Raw genomic sequence first — 18411 nt, 5'->3', positions numbered from 1 at the left:
TTAAAGTATTTTATTAGCTAAAAGCAATGTCTTTATTCATAAATATGTCCTCATTGGTGTAAAATGACCTCTGCCGATGATCTGACTTATCCTCGTAAGCGAAGAATTTCTTATCTTTATTTACATGGGACGGGTAAGTCCAAGGAGGCTTTCATGTCGTTACGCCATTTTGAAAAACTATAATAGCAGAGAGGGACAAAAAGCACTAGCCTACCTCAACACGTTTCCACAACGCATTTTCGTTCAGAGCCAGCGTCACGTGACTGAAACGGAGATCAGTGAGAGGCGCTTGTCACTGCCCCGGCAAATTTGAAAGGCTGCACTGCACGGTACTTCATAATGCAGGATCATACTTATGCCGAGCCACAGGAGAAGGAATCCTCGTCGCCAAAAAAGCAAAACATTTAATTTAAAAGGAAACGTGACCGGCGAATTAAAAAAACGAGGGTAAATATCGGGATAGCTTTTCCCAGGTGGTAAAGAGCTAATGAAGGAGAAAGAGACGCTGAGGTTCCCTGCGTTCTTCTCGATGGGTAAGTCAATGTTACGGTCTAAATTACAAGCTTTTTTTATTGCTTGGTTGTGTAATGCATTATATAGGCAGCATAACAGTAGAACATGTACACTCAACTAAAGGATTATTCACCATACTAATACTGTGTTTGACCCCCTTTCGCCTTCAGAACTGCCTTAATTCTACGTGGCATTGATTCAACAAGGTGCTGAAAGCATTCTTTAGAAATGTTGGCCCGTATTGATAGGATAGCATCTTGCAGTTGATGGAGATTTGTGGGATGCACATCCAGGGCACGAAGCTCCCGTTCCACCACATCCCAAAGATGCTCTATTGGGTTGAGATCTGGTGACTGTGGGGGCCATTTTAGTACAGTGAACTCATTGTCATGTTCAAGAAACCAATTTGAAATGATTCGAGCTTTGTGACATGGTGCATTATCCTGCTGGAAGTAGCCATCAGAGTATGGGTACATGGTGGTCATAAAGGGATGGACATGGTCAGAAACAATGCTCAGGTAGGCCGTGGCATTTAAACGATGCCCAATTGGCACTAAGGGGCCTAAAGTGTGCCAAGAAAACATCCCTCACACCATTACACCACCACCACCAGCCTGCACAGTGGTAACAAGGCATGATGGATCCATGTTCTCATTCTGTTTACGCCAAATTCTGACTCTACCATCTGAATGTCTCAACAGAAATCGAGACTCATCAGACCAGGCAACATTTTTCCAGTCTTCAACTGTCCAATTTTGGTGAGCTCGTGCAAATTGTAGCCTCTTTTTCCTATTTGTAATGGAGATGAGTGGTACCCGGTGGGGTCTTCTGCTGTTGTAGCCCATCCGCCTCAAGGTTGTGCGTGTTGTGGCTTCACAAATGCTTTGCTGCATACCTCGGTTGTAACGAGTGGTTATTTCAGTCAAAGTTGCTCTTCTATCAGCTTGAATCAGTCGGCCCATTCTCCTCTGACCTCTAGCATCAACAAGGCATTTTCGCCCACAGGACTGCCGCATACTGGATGTTTTTCCCTTTTCACACCATTCTTTGTAAACCCTAGAAATGGTTGTGCGTGAAAATCCCAGTAACTGAGCAGATTGTGAAATACTCAGACCGGCCCGTCTGGCACCAACAACCATGCCACGCTCAAAATTGCTTAAATCACCTTTCTTTCCCATTCTGACATTCAGTTTGGAGTTCAGGAGATTGTCTTGACCAGGACCACACCCCTAAATGCATTGAAGCAACTGCCATGTGATTGGTTGATTAGATAATTGCATTAATGAGAAATTGAACAGGTGTTCCTAATAATCCTTTAGGTGAGTGTATAGTTAAACTCGATGAAGTGCTATTGGAAGACATGTTGACATAGCTTCTTGGTACATAACGGCTACCGTAGTTCAACACGCATTTGAAAAAGTGAGGCGCTAGAGAGCACTATTCGTTTGAATGCAAAATACAATTTCACCGCTAAATGGGAGAAATTCTTACACAGTGTAGCCTACCTTTAAATTGCATGAAAGTGGGATTTCCTCAGCCCTGTCATGCTCAATTTCCCAGGTGAGCAACAAATCTGGGACAAATTATGGTAGGCTATGTCGTAATGTTCTCCATGTGCCATGTGTCAGAACTAAGAAATGTGAAACTGATGTGTTTCCTGAAATGTATTTATCTGTCTGTTCTGGAGAACATGAAGTGTTCAGATGTTAAAGGTGGAGTTGTGTATGAGGGCAGAACGAACACCTCCTCTCTCATTTCCCTCCGGTCTTACTGGCACGTCTTTCACATTCCTTTTACCTGGAAATTAAAGAGTTTTTGCAAATACTGATAAAGAGTCTTTCCCACATTCCTGTTGCTGTTCACATTGATTTATTATAGCTATATGATTTTGAAAGGCATGCACACAGTGTTTGTAGTTCATAATATGTACAGTATAATTATTCACTATAGCATATACACTATAGATGTGTGTCAACTAAGTGCGTTCTCATGCATTTGGGTGCTAATTAAGAAGTGATTTTGTTATTCTAGGTATTATAATTGGCAATGAACGTGAAGGTATGGAAGCTTTTTTCTACCACAGAATAAAAAAATATAATCACAAGCTAACTGCAACTTTTTATCTCACAATTCTGACTTTTTTTCAAACATTTTTAAGTTTATATCTCACAATTTGGACTTTATAACTTAGAATTGACAGTTTATATCTCACAACTGAGAAACAAACCCAGACAGCAACATAGTGTCGGCCCAGATCCGGCCCACATTTGGCACACTTGGATTCTACACAGCCCAGATGTGGGCCGGATCTGGGCCGACACTATGTTGCTGTCTGGGAAATCAGAATTGTGAGTCACAATTACCAGGAAATCAAAATGACCTGCGGTTGGTAGCATGCATGCTAATAATTGTTTGCAGGAATTTAGCACATTATTAAACATGGAACTTTTGGGAATGAGTACAATTATGCGCAATACCCACAATCCTGTGCTAAAATTCAGGACCAAAGTAGATAATATATGCATTAATATATTAGATTTATAACTAAATATATTCAGATTTAAATGTATATATTCAGAGTTTTAACTATAACTATAACAAAACATATATAACAGTTCAACATATTGTTGTGTACACAGGGCATTGTTCCTGTAATAAATATGCTGTCCTCCTATGCAGTCTTCCTTTCAGTTGTGCTTGCTCATGGTCTCCATTGTTAAAAGTGACCCACCTCTACAGTCTTGCACAAATCAGCACATTTGAATCACACGTTTTAAATAGCCATTGAATACATCTCCCTTGTACACACACACACACACATAAACTTGGGGCCAGCTAGGCCTATTATAAGACACACTGATCATATCATAGAGTGTCGTTGAGAACAGTAGAGCTGGACAGTTATGATAAGACACTAGTCACTTCAGCTGAACCTGCTTCCACTTGTCTCTCTCTCTCTATGTGTGTGTGTGTGTGTGTGTGTGTGTGCACGCGCAAAGTTGCAAACTCTCATGCATTCAGCATGAGACTTACGCAATTATCACTGTTCTAGTTGCAGCACGAAATACTGAACATCAGATGATTTGTTGAAAGATAGAGTACAACTTTCTGAAATGTATCATTTCTCATGTAATCGCTCAGTGTTTCAACCTTGAAAAGACGTCAAAACAACTTAGTAATGTAACGTTACATTTGACCTCAGAAAGCCATTCAATGACAATAGCATATAGTTAGCTTGAAAAATGAACTCTAGAGAGGTGAATTTTGCTAAATGTATGCACTATATTACATATTCATTACATTTTTAACTATCACATCTGTCTATAATGAGTTCATCACCATATTTAAGTTCCTCCTCAGTTATCAGTCTTTGTCCGTATTGATCGTGAGTTACACGCCGTTTCGTTTGTGTTTGCACCCTTCTGGATTATCATTGTGCTGTGTTTAATAAACCTAATTGTTCACTGGAACTATCTTTACCTTCCTTGGACTAAGTATTACACATGTCTTGTACCTGATATTTATCCAAATGAATATATACTGAATCCAGATCACAATCGAATCACAAGCTTATGAATCAGCCCCCTCCAGTCCAATCCATAATTCTCACTCCAAGCTGAACTCAAAAGTTGGCAGCACATGTGTGTGTGTGTGTGTGTGTGTTATCCAGTAGCTTATCATTTCCCCTCTACTCCGGATGAAATGAATCATCACACAGTCACGACATCAGGCACACTCACACTTTCACAACTGATTTGAGAGTGCTTAGAAACCAATGTTTTGCTAACATTGAGTATGTGTTGCACGTGTCACAGTAACAGTTATAATGCAAAACACATCGTTAGCAAAAAAAAGGGTAGTAGTTGTAATCCTTATCTAGCAACTTATGCTTGAAAAGCACAAACCGATTTCAGAATCCATGTCTGAGGTTTAACAGGTGACCATGTGTAATCTGTGTGGTAGAACAAGACGTGAAAGTAATGTTAACCACAGACCTTGGTGTACTAAAACACATTAGGGTTTCAGACTTATGGTGAACTAGCCTTCCGGAGTGGTCTACAAATTGATGCCATGGTTGAACAGCTCAATAGATTAAATGAGACATTGCCTTCTTTTTTTTTTTTTTTTTTTTGTTATCTTGCTTGTGAGCCTGTTTTAACTTTTTATAATCAAGTACTGGTATGTGTCATCAGAATTTTTGCCTGTTTTTTTTTTTTACATAAACAGAAGACTTTTTGTGCCGTTTTTCACATCTAACATGAAGTTAAACGATTTGCATATTTAATTTTAAATAATTTGTGTTTCAGTTTGATTTGCTCTTCATTACTGTTTCCTTGGCTGTGGAAACTTTCCTCTCCCTGCTGATCATATCAGAAACCAGACTGTGAAACCGTTAAAAGAGCCACTTCCTCTTCTGTTTCCATGGATGAACAGGAATCAATAAAAAGTTTTTTTTTTTCTGTAAACATCACATTATTGTAGTTAAAGAATTACATCTTTCAACTAAGTTGTTGGTTTGTTGTCCGTTCCTTTTCTTTTGCAATCCCTATTACTGTCTTGACACACACGCATGCAAAACTGTTGTTATGTCTAATAATATTCCTAGACAAATAACATCTAATTAACATCTAATTACGTAACAATTAGCTCACCCTCATTTCACCTGTGCAAATGTATAAAGTGAGTTTTTAAGAATATTCTTACTAAATTCTCTTTTCTTCATAATGGAAATGAATGAGGGTTGAGATAAAAAATATAAAAAAAAGACAAAAAAAATCATATCATCATATCTTAATGATTCAGTTTGAGCACACGATCAGTTGATTCATGACCAAATCATTTTGACAGGTTTTGTGAACTATTCAGAGAAAATATGAAAATGATATATTCTTGAATCTATACCTCTCTTATGAATTCACTAAGAACAAACTGTAAACCCTAAGTTAGCAGAACTCTAAAAAATTGATATAACTGATTGTACCTTACATTTTTTAAAGGGATAGTTCACCCAAAAATTCACTTTGGAACACAAATCAAAATATTTTTAATCAAATCTGAGAGGTTTCTGTCACTCCATTGGCAGCTACGGGAACTATCACTTTCAAGCCAAAGAAAGGAACTAAAGACATCATTAATGTACTCCATGTGACTCTAATGGTTTAACCTCAACTTTGTGAAGCGATGCAAGTGCTTTGTCTGCAGAATTGACCACTTTATTTACAAAAATATTAATCTCCAACGCGAGATCATGACGTTGTGTACAGCAACTCTTTTTGTAATATATTGTCATTTCTTTTTATAATCTTTTTTTCATTGATTTATATATTTGGATCAAATTTGCTCCATTTAATATCCTTCATCTGCCCATTTGCCTAATACACATTTTACTATCCACCAGCAATATTTCTAACACCTTTTGTTGGTTTGTTTTAGTCTCATTTATTTATGTGTAACATAACTTTATATTCTTGACGTGGAGTATATCCAAATCCTGGCTTACAATATAAGCATTAATATTTAATTGAATAGTATAGTTTGTTTCCTTGCTGTATAAGGTTGCCCATAAGAGCCTTGGCCAATGCTTTGTTTTAATCATGCAGTGTATGTAACACAGTGTGTCAATAATCGTACGATTCCCCTGAGGCACTGAAGAAATTCCTCACAAAGACTGTCAGCATCAGTAAAAATGGACTTTGACTGGTCAACAGCACCGTCATTGATCTTAAAGTGAGATGATCCATACCCTAAAGCTGTTCTGCCAAACCGGAGACACGTCATGTGCCTCACCTTGACTGGCCCGCCCGGACCTGCCCTTACGTCAATCATTAATGTTCAAAAAACATAAAGCAACCCTCTGGGAAAACCCTAGAGCTCATGCCATGTCCCATAAACCAGTGTAAAGAGTACCTGAAAATCATAGTTGAGTAAAAGTACAGATACCTTACAGCCAAAATGACTCAATTACTTGTAATGAGACCGGTTTCAAAAACTTTTGGTTTGCGGTTTCAGGCACCCAAAACGCCAAGGAACGGCCAAGACGCATAAAAAGTTGTACGTTTTTAGTTGAAAAACGTTTTTAGTTGACGGCATTGTGTAAACAGACCCTTAGAGGATTTGATTTTAACAGTACTTAAGTATTTTATTGGTACTAAATGTAGGCTCAGAGATGCACAAATCCTCAACACCTGAGAGACATGCCAGTGAAAAATGAAACGCCTCAAAATTGCGATAAATCGAGGTCGACACAACAGCCGCTCAAAAAGGGCATAGGTAAACCGATATCCTTCAAAAAGTTCTCTTTAATATAACGAATAATCAAAATAATGTTACGAAACATGAAATAGTCAAAGCCTATTTGCACTAGACGTCTTGACATCACCGGTTGCAGTCACGTCCTCATCTTATAAATCAAACACCTGCGATTCAGCAACTTCCTGCTAATTCACTCGCATAAATGTAAAGTAGCCTTGTTGACAAGTTTGGGTACGTAAGAGCAAAACACTCAAGATGTAGTGCCTTCAATACCCTGTAGATGGCGATATTGCTTCTATTGTAGCAGAAATAAACTGATTCAGAAAAAGTTAGGTGCCATCAGAGAATGTCTAATATGGCGAGAAGTTTCACTCTCACTACACTTCCGGCTTCTGAACTGGTTGCAGTTCCACTCTGATTCCATATGAGGGCGCTCACAGGACGAGTGCAGAATGAATGGAGGTCAATGGCGGTATACCCCTCAAAATCCACTTTTCTCAGGATATAATTTTTTGTCTAGTAATTTGAATGTTGTATTCGAAAGGAGATGCAAAGAAATTACACATTGCTGGGTGTTAGATTTTTTAGAGTCACTTATTTGCTTTAAAAAAGTCTTTCAAAATGTCAATGACGTCAGAATGCTGACGTCATTAGCAGAATGCTAGCGTGTTATGGGCAACAACAACTCAACCTGTAAGAAATCAAAACGACATAAGTACTCGTTCATTCAACTTTCGACCTAAAACCCATGTTGAACTTGCAAAATCTACAATCACATCTGAGATTTCTCAACGGCAATCGGGTGAAAGAGACAAATTTAGCCGTCTAGCCGCATTGACTCCCATTCATTTTGCACTCATGGCGAGCGCCCCCAGTGGAACTCTGGTGGTACTACAACCAAAATTCGGTACAATAGGGCTTAATAGGGAGTGGACAGGCTCTCCGTAGACGGGCTCTGGTGCCATGCAAAATGTAGTCAATGAGAGTTAACATTGCTTATATCTTTGATATTCAGTCAAACTACACAGTAGCCCAAAAGATACTTAAGTACAGTGCATTTACTCTAATACTTTACACCACTGCCATAAACCTGGAAATGTCCCACAGCATTGCTAATCAGACCATCCGACATGCGATAAGCGGTGTGGTTAAATTACAACCCAGCGATATCCTATTTATGTAGTTGATATGTGTTATGTAAACAGTGCAAGAGTGTATGAATATCAGTGTGGAAATACAGGAAGTTGCTGATGTTATTTTAAAGTGGGAATTTCCGTGAAAATATAGGGTGGAGGGAGGGTTTATGGGAAAAATTTCAGTTAGAGATTGAGTAACGTCAGTTCACACCTTGTCTGAAGCTCCTCACAGACGTGTAGGAACAGGACTGAGCTCAAAACACAACGCTTCTCGTTTTTCACAGATTTCTCACAGCTGATATAACGAGAGCAGTTGTGAGTTCTGAGGAAAAGAATTAGATGTCGTCAGAGTTTCTGTAGATGAAGCCTATTAATAACTTCAATTATAAGTGATTTCATGTTGAGTTTTTGAAGCATGGGTGGCATTTTACAGTGATGTACAATCTTATCAGCGAGAACTAATCCACTAAAAATGCTTTCACTTTTATCTGATATTTTTACATATTTGGGTCAAAATGCACTTTTAAATTCAACTAATTGCATTTTATATAATTTTAAACTACATTACATTTTAATGTAATTGTAAATAACATGCAATTAAGTGTCCGAAAACATTACAGTCAGTTCACACATAAGTTTATTCTTTAAAATATTACTGGTATGCGAAAGTGTTCTTTTTCACAAGGGTAATAACTATAGGTCGAAAAAATATGGTGACATGATATGCATCTGAAAGGTGGTCAACAAAATTGATAATGCCTCAACACCCAACCAATAAGAATCAAGCTTTCAATAATGTTGCGACTTACAGCCCTTTCACAGTACTTCACAAGCTTATTAACAATGTACAAAATGTGTGTTTTCTTTCAGTTTCAGGCATGCTTTGTGCATTGTCATGACCTCAGCACTGACTCACGATGAGCACATGCTTCTGGTCGAGATTCCACACTTAAGTGGCCTTGTGACAACAATGCAGCATTTTAAACAGTGTGGCTTGTAAAAATGTGGCTAGCGTTAACAGTTCCACAATTTTCACATGACAAAAATTTGTTTAAACTTAATACTGATGGTCAGGGTTTCCCAAACTGGAGTTTGTGAACCCCTGGAGGTTTGTGAGTTGATAAAAAGCTAATAATTAAATCTTAAAAATGTCAAATTCATCATTTTAGATAATTAAATCATTTTAAGCATTTTAAATAATAAATCATTTTAAAATAAAACACTTACAAATATTTTATTTGTTTACTTGCATGTCATGTGACCCTTAACCAACATTAAAGCAGAACTTAGTAACTTTTTTAACTTAATAAAACTGTCTAGAAATCATTTGGATGGTTAAACAACCTGTTCTGGTGATATTGGTGACTTTCCCCGCTCCCCCCAGCGTTCCCAGGCGGAAAACCAACCTTGCGACTTGGGGACTACCGTCCCGGCAGGATAGAAATTGGAAGTCTCGTGAGAAGCGAGAACGAGAACGAGCGCGAATCACGAATTGCTTTACGGCAATTCGACATAAACACACACGCATGTATGATGTATTATCAGATTACCCACCTCGGTAGACATAGCTCCACACGATACAGTTGGCTTCCTCCGATCAAAACGAACGCACATGAGCAGCGGTAGAGAGGGGGAGGAGGCCGCCGCAAAGTGAGTTTTTTACGACCGTGTTGTGAAATATACACCCTCCCACAGCTGTAGGGGGAGCTCGTGGGGAAAACATGCGACAACAAAAGGGAAAATCAGCGAAGAAGTGACTAGAGTTCGCTAGAGTTGCCGAGTTCTCCTTTAAAAAATCTGTAGTAGTTCAAGTCAGTGTAATTTTAGTGTCACTGATATGCTATTGTAGTTTTTCGTTAACATTTTTAATTCGATTTTATTCTATCTGTTTTTTTTTTTTGTTTTTTTTTAAGGGTACCTATTATTCCTTTTTTAATTTGTAAAAAAAAAATTTACAAGAAGTAAAATAAGTCTTAGATATCCCCAGTGTTGCCAGATTGGGCGGGTTCCCGCTCAATTGGGCGGTTTTGAATTTGATTGTGCGGGTAAAAAAGGGTTTGGGCGGGTGGACAAAATTTGGGCTAGTTTGGGGTCAGTTCGGCGGTTTTCAAACATCTACATTTTAACGTCTAACTGGTTAAAAATCTAAACTAAAGTGTGCATGTAGTCCATAAAATCAGTCATCATGACATTACTAAACACACACGCCCATGCAGAGTCAGCTGGCGTTGGTTGGTGTTGACATCACCGACGAGCACGCACTTTTAGCCAATCAGCAATCCGCAGGCAGACGCGATTTAGTGCAATAAGTTGTAGCTGTATATTCAAAGTGATCGCTAATGCCAAAGTTATATACTATATACAGTAAGTTGTATCTACAGTAAAGAGTGAGATAGTGAGCAACTCTAAAAACGTACACGTGGTGGGAGATATGGTGAGTATAACTCTGAGAGGAGAGCACAGTTGAATGACTTGAATTTAAATCAAATATGGGACGACTCCTGTCCATGGTCATGTGCACACGTGAAAAAGGTTTGAATCAACGATGAATCCGTTTTGACTGCTAAATTCTGCGTTATGTTCTGCAGTGTGTACTTCCGAGGGTTAAAGTCATCGGTTCATTTCTTGATTGCCGTTTTGACAGTGTCCACCTGAACATTTTAGTCATATTGGCTAATTCTCCTTAATTATTACCCTGTTTTGATCTGTTTTCGTGGGAATTTTTTTTATTTTGTTTTAAGGAGATACAAATTGTGCTTATCAACCTTGAATGACATGGTAATGAAATGATATCACTTTATTTTGGCAGAAAAATTTTGGGCGTTTTTTTTCTTGTAGTGGGCGGGTTTTGGTGAGCTTTTGGGCTGGGTCCCAATCTGGCAACACTGAATATCCCCAGAATGTGTCTGTGAAGTTTGTGATATAAATATTTTTTGTAATGGAATCAGAAGTGGTCAGAAGGGTATTTTCAACATGACATGTACAGAAAAATGCAGACTAAGGTTGCTCAGGTCAAAGACGACGTAGACTTACCCAAAAAGTGCTTAACACAGTAGAACTAACAGTCACATGATTATCTTAGATCATTACAAACCAATAATCAGACCAAATCACAGTGAAGAAGACTTGAGTGACATTGATTTTTACTCAACTGTATGATTTAAATATACATGTATCTTTTTGTTCAGTAAGACTCACTTGGTTGTTGTGACTGTCAAGGACAGTGTGCCTTGAATAAAACTTCATTTCTGCAAAGAGCAGCTTTGGGAGTCGTGTCAGATATAGCCTACGCTGCGCAGCTAAGAATTAGAAGTACTAAAGATTCTACGCTCAATAGAAAAACAAAAGAAACAGCTCAAGTGTGATTGAGGTAGTGATAGTTGCTTCTTGATGGGACGCCGTCACCATACTTCAGGGAAGAATTGTATTGTATTGTAAGTATTCAGGGACTTACCTTGAAATGTCCTCTGATATAGACTCTACCCTGATACCTACCCGTGATTACCTGCTTCGAGGATTCCTTACCCGAACTCCGTCATCCGTCACCAGCCTGCCGCATCCTCTCTGACCATCTACAATCAACATACCAAGATTAACATTCAGCTAAGTTCATCATTAAACTCTGATTCTCATACTCACCAGTCTCCATTGCTGTCCCGCTCCATGTCTCTGCTCAATAAAGACCCTGTTTATATCACTGACCTGTCTGCTTCCCTCTGTTCCATGACAAGTATATTATTTTATTATATTAACAACTGGAAGTTGTTTGAATTGTCCGTGGTGAAGTCAGATTTAGTAGGTTGTATTCGTATTGAGAATTTCCACGACAAGTTTCAGCTCAAAATACCATACAGATAATATATTATACCATGTTGTATATGCCCTCTTTTGGGTGGAAGCAAAAACTCGTTGTTTTTGTGTGTGTCTCTTTAAATGCAAATGAGCTGCAGCTCCCCACCCCTATCCAGAAGCGGGCGGAGCCTTTACAGCTCATGCTTTGGATCAGTATTGCCAAGTCCACTTTTTTTTTTCTTCTTCTGTGGAATAGAGCTGGTAAGTCCCGCCCCTTCCGCTAACCCCACTGGACCTCTAGGTTGAAAAATCGTCAATGCAAGTGAATGTGAGAAAATAATTATTTTCTGGTCCCGTTTGAATTTTGCCATGAATGTGAACATATGTTGTCTGTGAATTTTTAATATAATTTTTCGTGTGAAGAATGCTACAATTTAGCGGGTAGAAGTTTGATACGGTTAGACTTTGTGTGAGAGCACTTTGTGGACTACAACTCTTCGCTGCTTTCGACGCGTTTGAAAGAAAGAACAGCCCATTTGGTTTGAATGGTGACATTTGGGTACAAAACACACAGGCATCTCGATCTGTCTCCATAGATTATCGCAGCATTATGACGTGACGTCACATAGGCGACATGTAGTCTTTCTCGTTATGTCTTTTCCACAACTGCTAGCCAAAGAATCATACAATATACTGTCAAACTCGTAACATGAAAAATTATATAAAAAATTCACAGACAACATATGTTCACATTCATGGCACAATTCAAACGGGACCAGAAAATAATTATTTTCTCACATTCATTTGCATTGACGATTTTTCAACCTAGAGGTCCACTTGGGGTTTTACGGATGGGCGGGACTTACCAGCTCTATAGCTGGGTTTCAGTCACGTGATTATGATGACGTGCGAAGGCGCCACGATTTTAGACGGAGGGCAGGAAGCAAACATGGAGAATACGGGCCTGTCCCAATACCTCCCCTTACCCTAGATTTCTGCCCTAACCCTTGTTTTTGCGCGTTCTCGTGTAGTTCCACGAGTCTCGGGTGTCCCAATACTCTAAAGAGAAAGGGGGAGTGCTATTCTCCCCTTAAAATCAACCCTCAAAACATAGTGCGGTCCGATGCAGGCTTAAAACGAAGTGGAAGATGAAATTACCCAGGATACCTTGCGGATTCAGCAAGCCGGTAGGGGAGAGTGGGGTGATTTGTGCCAGGGGGGAAGTAGTTCCACCCCTTGTTTCTGGAAAACCATAGAAGAAATTGGTCATGTGACCACATAATTTTGAAAAGCAATCACTTTTACTCATCCTCCAAAGAAGAGAGACACATGGCATGAGAGTTAAGCACATTTTAGTGCAAAAAACATTTTTTTCCCTTTCAAAGTAAAATTTCGATGATTAAGGTTTTTTGATTGTAGTGTCTGAACAATTATAGACAAGTTTGAAAACATTTCACACATGTTTTAGTGCTTTAGTAGGCTACACAATGATGTAGCATGATGTTAGCTCTTAACTGCTGGTACTCATGCTAGTTTTTCAAACTTGTGGGTCTGGGGTGATTTGTGCCAAAGGGCCTGGGTTAAGTTGTGCCAGATCCACACCACCTAGACCTACATACTCACAGGGGATAATCTTGAGAAGTGAGGAGATGGACATGCCTCATCATTGTTTGACTTAGGCCTGCCTGCTATTTGTTTAATTTAGCTAACACTGATTTCAGTTTTGAGTTTGCACTATGTTATTAAAGAGAAGTTTTATTCCGTTTTTAAGTGGTCTATGTCACAATAGGATGTTTAGAAATGAGCCTAGTCACTTTATTCTTATATGTTACATAATTGACAGACAGCGCTATGTCAACAGGCATCTATTGCCAAAGCCTTTTTGCCTGAAATGATTCACAAATATCATATATGGTGCTCTAAATGGTTGCTAGGGCGTAGCTTGATAGCTTCACAATGATCCTGAGAAACTGATTGGTCGTCTGAGTAAAATGAGCCCGCCCCCTTGTCTCTATGACACTGTGATCCAGAGTTACAGCGGGAAATAAGTATTGAACACGTCATCATTTTTCTCAGTAAATATATTTCCAAAGGTGCTATTGACATGAAATTTTCACCAGATGTTGGTAACAACCCAAGTAAGCCATACATACAAAGAAACAAACAAAAATAAGTTCAGAAATTAAGTTATGTGTAATAATGTGAAATGACACAGGGAAAAAGTATTGAACACATGAAGAAAGGGAGGCGCAAAAAGGCATGGAAAGCCAAGACAACTGCTGAAAACTCACAGTAATTAAAAAGCAATCCAGCCCCCCGTCAGTGGAAATTAATAACAGCTGGTTCAGTCCCAAATTATGGCCTACAAAAAGGTCTCATTGCCAAGGTGTCACACAAGACACATCTCATGATGGGTAAAAGCAAAGAGCTGTCTCAAGACCTTCGCAACCTAATTGTTGCAAAACATAATGATGGCATTGGTTATAGGCGCCATTCTAAGCTTCTGAATGGTCAAGTGAGCACTTTTGGGGCCATAATACGGAAGTGGAAAGACAATAACTTCACCATAAATTTGCCTCGACCAGTGCTCCTCGCAAGATTTCTGATAGAGGAGTGAAAAGAATAATTCCAAGAATTTCCTCCCTTTCTTCATGTGTTCAATACTTTTTCCCTGTGTCATTTCACATTATTACACATAACTTAATTTCTGAACTTATTTTTGTTTGTTTCTTTGTATGTATGGCTTACTTGGGTTGTTACCAACATCTGGTGAAAATTTCATGTCACTAGCACCTTTGGAAATATATTTACTGAGAAAAATGATGACGTGTTCAATACTTATTTCCCCCGCAGTATGTTCAATACAAAATCCCTATGCAATTGACCATAGTAGGAAAAATGCATGCTATGGTATTCCAGGGTGACAATATCTAAATAAACCTTAAATGAGTAATTTTGTATTGAATTTATCTTGCTTTCATATAGCATTACGGTTAATAACATTAAAATGTTCTGTTTTACTTCAGAAATCACTGGCACAATTTACCCCAATGTATTCCCCCAAAGGCACAACTTCCCCCACACCAGGGGCAAGTTGTGCCATGAGACCACTTTTTTCCCAAAAGCTATATTTCTGAAACAATTTATTTCAGATCCAAAGTTATTGTTCTCAGGGATGCACCACATCCTGAAATATATGTACATCCTTAAGTTGAAGGCATTACTGCCATGGCCTCACTTTAAAGTCACTTTGAGTAAAAAGGTAAAAACTGGCACAACTCACCCCACTTTCCCCTAATTTTTTTTTAAACAAGATGGCGGACACCGCTGGAAAGGAACAATTGAATTATAATTATATTTTCGCAAATAAGCATGTTAAAATTTCTAAATATGTTGGAATATGTTAGTTTGATGCACATCCAATGGACTGTAAAGTTTTGAACACTAATGTTAGAAAATATTTCACGAAGCTATATCTGACGATGATAGCCTATCTGCCGAGTGCTTCAAGAGAGTCTGCCCATCAATACATCTTATCTGGGTAGTTAATCTAATTTTATTTTCGATTTTGGCTTCCAAGGATTATAAAAAGAAGATGTGAGGTAAAACTATTAAAAACTGGCCGCGTTCGTCTAGTGCTTCATCTTTTTCTTTACAGCGCGCTGTCACTTCTCCCTAACGTTAAACCTAAACAGCACTGAGCACAATCAGTGATTGTTGTAAAATGCAGTGTCTGCTGATTATAAATTGCGGGAGGTGTTTGATTGTAAAAAGAGCTAACGTTATAATAAGCACAATGATCCGGGCAAGAGACGTTGACCCTGTTCCCATGGCGGCCGCGCGTTCGGAAACTGACTGCAACTATACAAGCAAACTATACTTTGGGTTTCATGTGCGCGTTTAAACGATCAAATACAGACAAAAATATGTCTAAATGACCGGTTTGGAGATTCACTTTAACACAGTTTATGTCTTAAATGGGAGTTAGTTGTGGAATAGTTGGGAGAAAATGTGTATTATTAGATCTGCATTCGGTCTTAAAGTGGCAGCGTCTAATAAACCTGCTAATGATTACACCTTTAATGTGAATAAAACAACTAAAGGCAAAGAGAAAATTACTCCCAGCCCTTGAATGAATAACTTTAGCTTTAATGAGCATTAATCTGTCTATAATAAACTATGCTGTGTTATTTTACATTTGATTACTTTATTAGATTTCTAGCATATTATTATGGATACTTGTATCCTGATCATAACTGGGATAGCCTAGTTATGTGCATGTATATAATTTGCATATAGTGGTGTCCCATTTCATAGGGAAAGATCTTCAACTCCACTTCCCCTCGTTGAGGGGACTTTACTTTCGAGGGCACTCAAAACCAAGTGGAAGTTTTAAGGGGGGAGAAATGGGACAGGGCCTACATCTATGGAGGAAACCGTTGCGGATAGTCTGTATTGTACAGATTTAGATCCAGTTTCAAGACATAGATGGGCCATTCTACAGAATTGGTGCAAACTGCTGTCCCTCATCCAAAAAACACATTTGAAAAGCATTTAATTATTAAAATCTTAGATGTTTACTAAGATCCTTCAATTATCTATTGAAACCCACAATAATATTTAAGATATCAGTAAGCTATAATATATATAAAATCATAATTTATGGGCTACTTTCAATTAGGAGGTGGCTGTCCCAAACCCTAACCCCTAAATTTCAACTTGTGAAAATGATATTGAAAAAAATTTTGCAAATTTTTCCATTCTTGTTTTAAAAAAAATATTTTAGTTTTTTTTTTAAAAATGAAGTTAAAAAAAATATTTATTTTATATTTTATTTTTAAATCATGAAACTTTATCTAAAAAAACATGTCCCGCATTTTCATGTCACTACCAAAACAGTGAATGTTGTAGTCCATTGGCTGAGACTGATTTTAACCACACTCCTACATTTTTGATCAGGAAATATTCCTGTGTCCCTCTCTCTCATGTGCTATATGGTGAGTAGATTGATCCCATCATTTTGAGGTAAATGTGTTCTAAAGTCTAAAAATCTGTGTGTAACTTTAAGGAATGTCACTACCAAACTCATTTTTTCTGCTATTGAGACATTTTTTTTGGATGTTATTCCATAAAATTTAGTTGTTATATGTGTTCAACTGTTCTGACCAGTGATTGCTAACCATGTGCTGATTAGCATCTTCGAGCTAGGCTCAAAAGTATCTAAAATTGTCACTACCAAAACAGTCACAACCGAAACGTTTTCTTGAAGTTTCGGTTGTGACATTGTTTTGGTAGTGACAAAAGGGAACACATAATCCTTTATTTGGAGGAATAAACTACATTTTAGTACAGTTATGCAAATAATTACTACTGTAGTATGTTTTAGTAATGTTTTAGTATGCAATATTCTGTTAAAATTCTGTAATGTGATGAGGTTACAAATACTTAAGGTTGCAGTCCATGATACTAGCTTAGGTGTAAGGTTGTTGTCAGTAATGTTCATTTCTATGATTAACTTGACAGGGAGAATGACATAAAACACCAACATGCCTAAAAAAAAATAGAAAAACTACAACAGAGAGACAGAGAGAATACAAACAAAGGTTGAGGGAAGACCCAGTAAAGTACGAGGAATACTTGAGGAAAGAAAATGAAAGAAATAAGAAACGAAGGGAAAAAGGAAAGTTGAAGAGTATCAGTGAATTATCTGACAGAAAAGCATGGAGGAAAAGACAGAAAAGACACAGGATGATGGTGAAAATACAAAAAGAGATGGTGACATTTTGCAGGGCTTCCACACCACCTAGCACTTCCAGTGAGGGTGATCAGACACCAGTACACACACACACACACACACACACACACAGTTCAGTGGTTCTGGAGATTTATCTGAATGAGGAAAATTATTCTGAAATTAATGTTTTATGTAAACACACACACACACACACACACACACACACACAGACAGAGAGAGAGAGAGAGAGTTCAGTGGTTCTGGAGATTTATCTGAATGACTCATAAACAAAATGTTGAAAATGTGAAAATAAAACAAAGTGGTTCTGAGTCTACATTGTAAGTTGTTGTTTTTTTGGGAAGAAAAATCTAGGAGCATACCTCTTCTCACTTGCACCTCAAGACCCAAAATATAGAATAGCTCTAGGTGTTCTTATAAGATATTTACTGTCAGATGTGTGTCTGCTATATGTACTGACTGCATATGTGCATCATAGTTATTTATTTATATTAACATAAAATGTGGACAGTCTGATTCAGCCATGGCAAACTAATTATTGTGGTCACTACCAAAACATTACTGTCACTACCAAAAATGTGCAGTCACTACCGTAACATGGGATGTTTTGTCAAAAATAAAGTATATTGAATTATCAACTAAGATGTTATGATAGTGTTTGGTTCAGTGCATATTCAAACCAATGAATCCTTAACTTTGAAATCAGTACGATAAACTTTATGCCTTCTACAAAGAAAGATTGGGTTCAAAATACAACAAATCTCATAAATCACACTTAAAATATTATTAAAATTATAATCTTTATTGATTTAACCAGTAAAAATATTTTTTAAAAATAGAAAAAATATATATTTATAAGGTAGATGTAAACAAAATCTTAATAGGTCATCATAAGCCTTCTTAATAAATTATTTATTATTTTGTTTCGGTAGTGACAAATTTGGGGAGAAGGAAAATATTCCAGCA

Source organism: Rutilus rutilus, assembly GCF_951802725.1.
Source record: "Rutilus rutilus genome assembly, chromosome: 9".
NCBI lineage: Eukaryota > Metazoa > Chordata > Actinopteri > Cypriniformes > Leuciscidae > Rutilus > Rutilus rutilus.
This window is presented reverse-complemented; position numbering follows the sequence as displayed.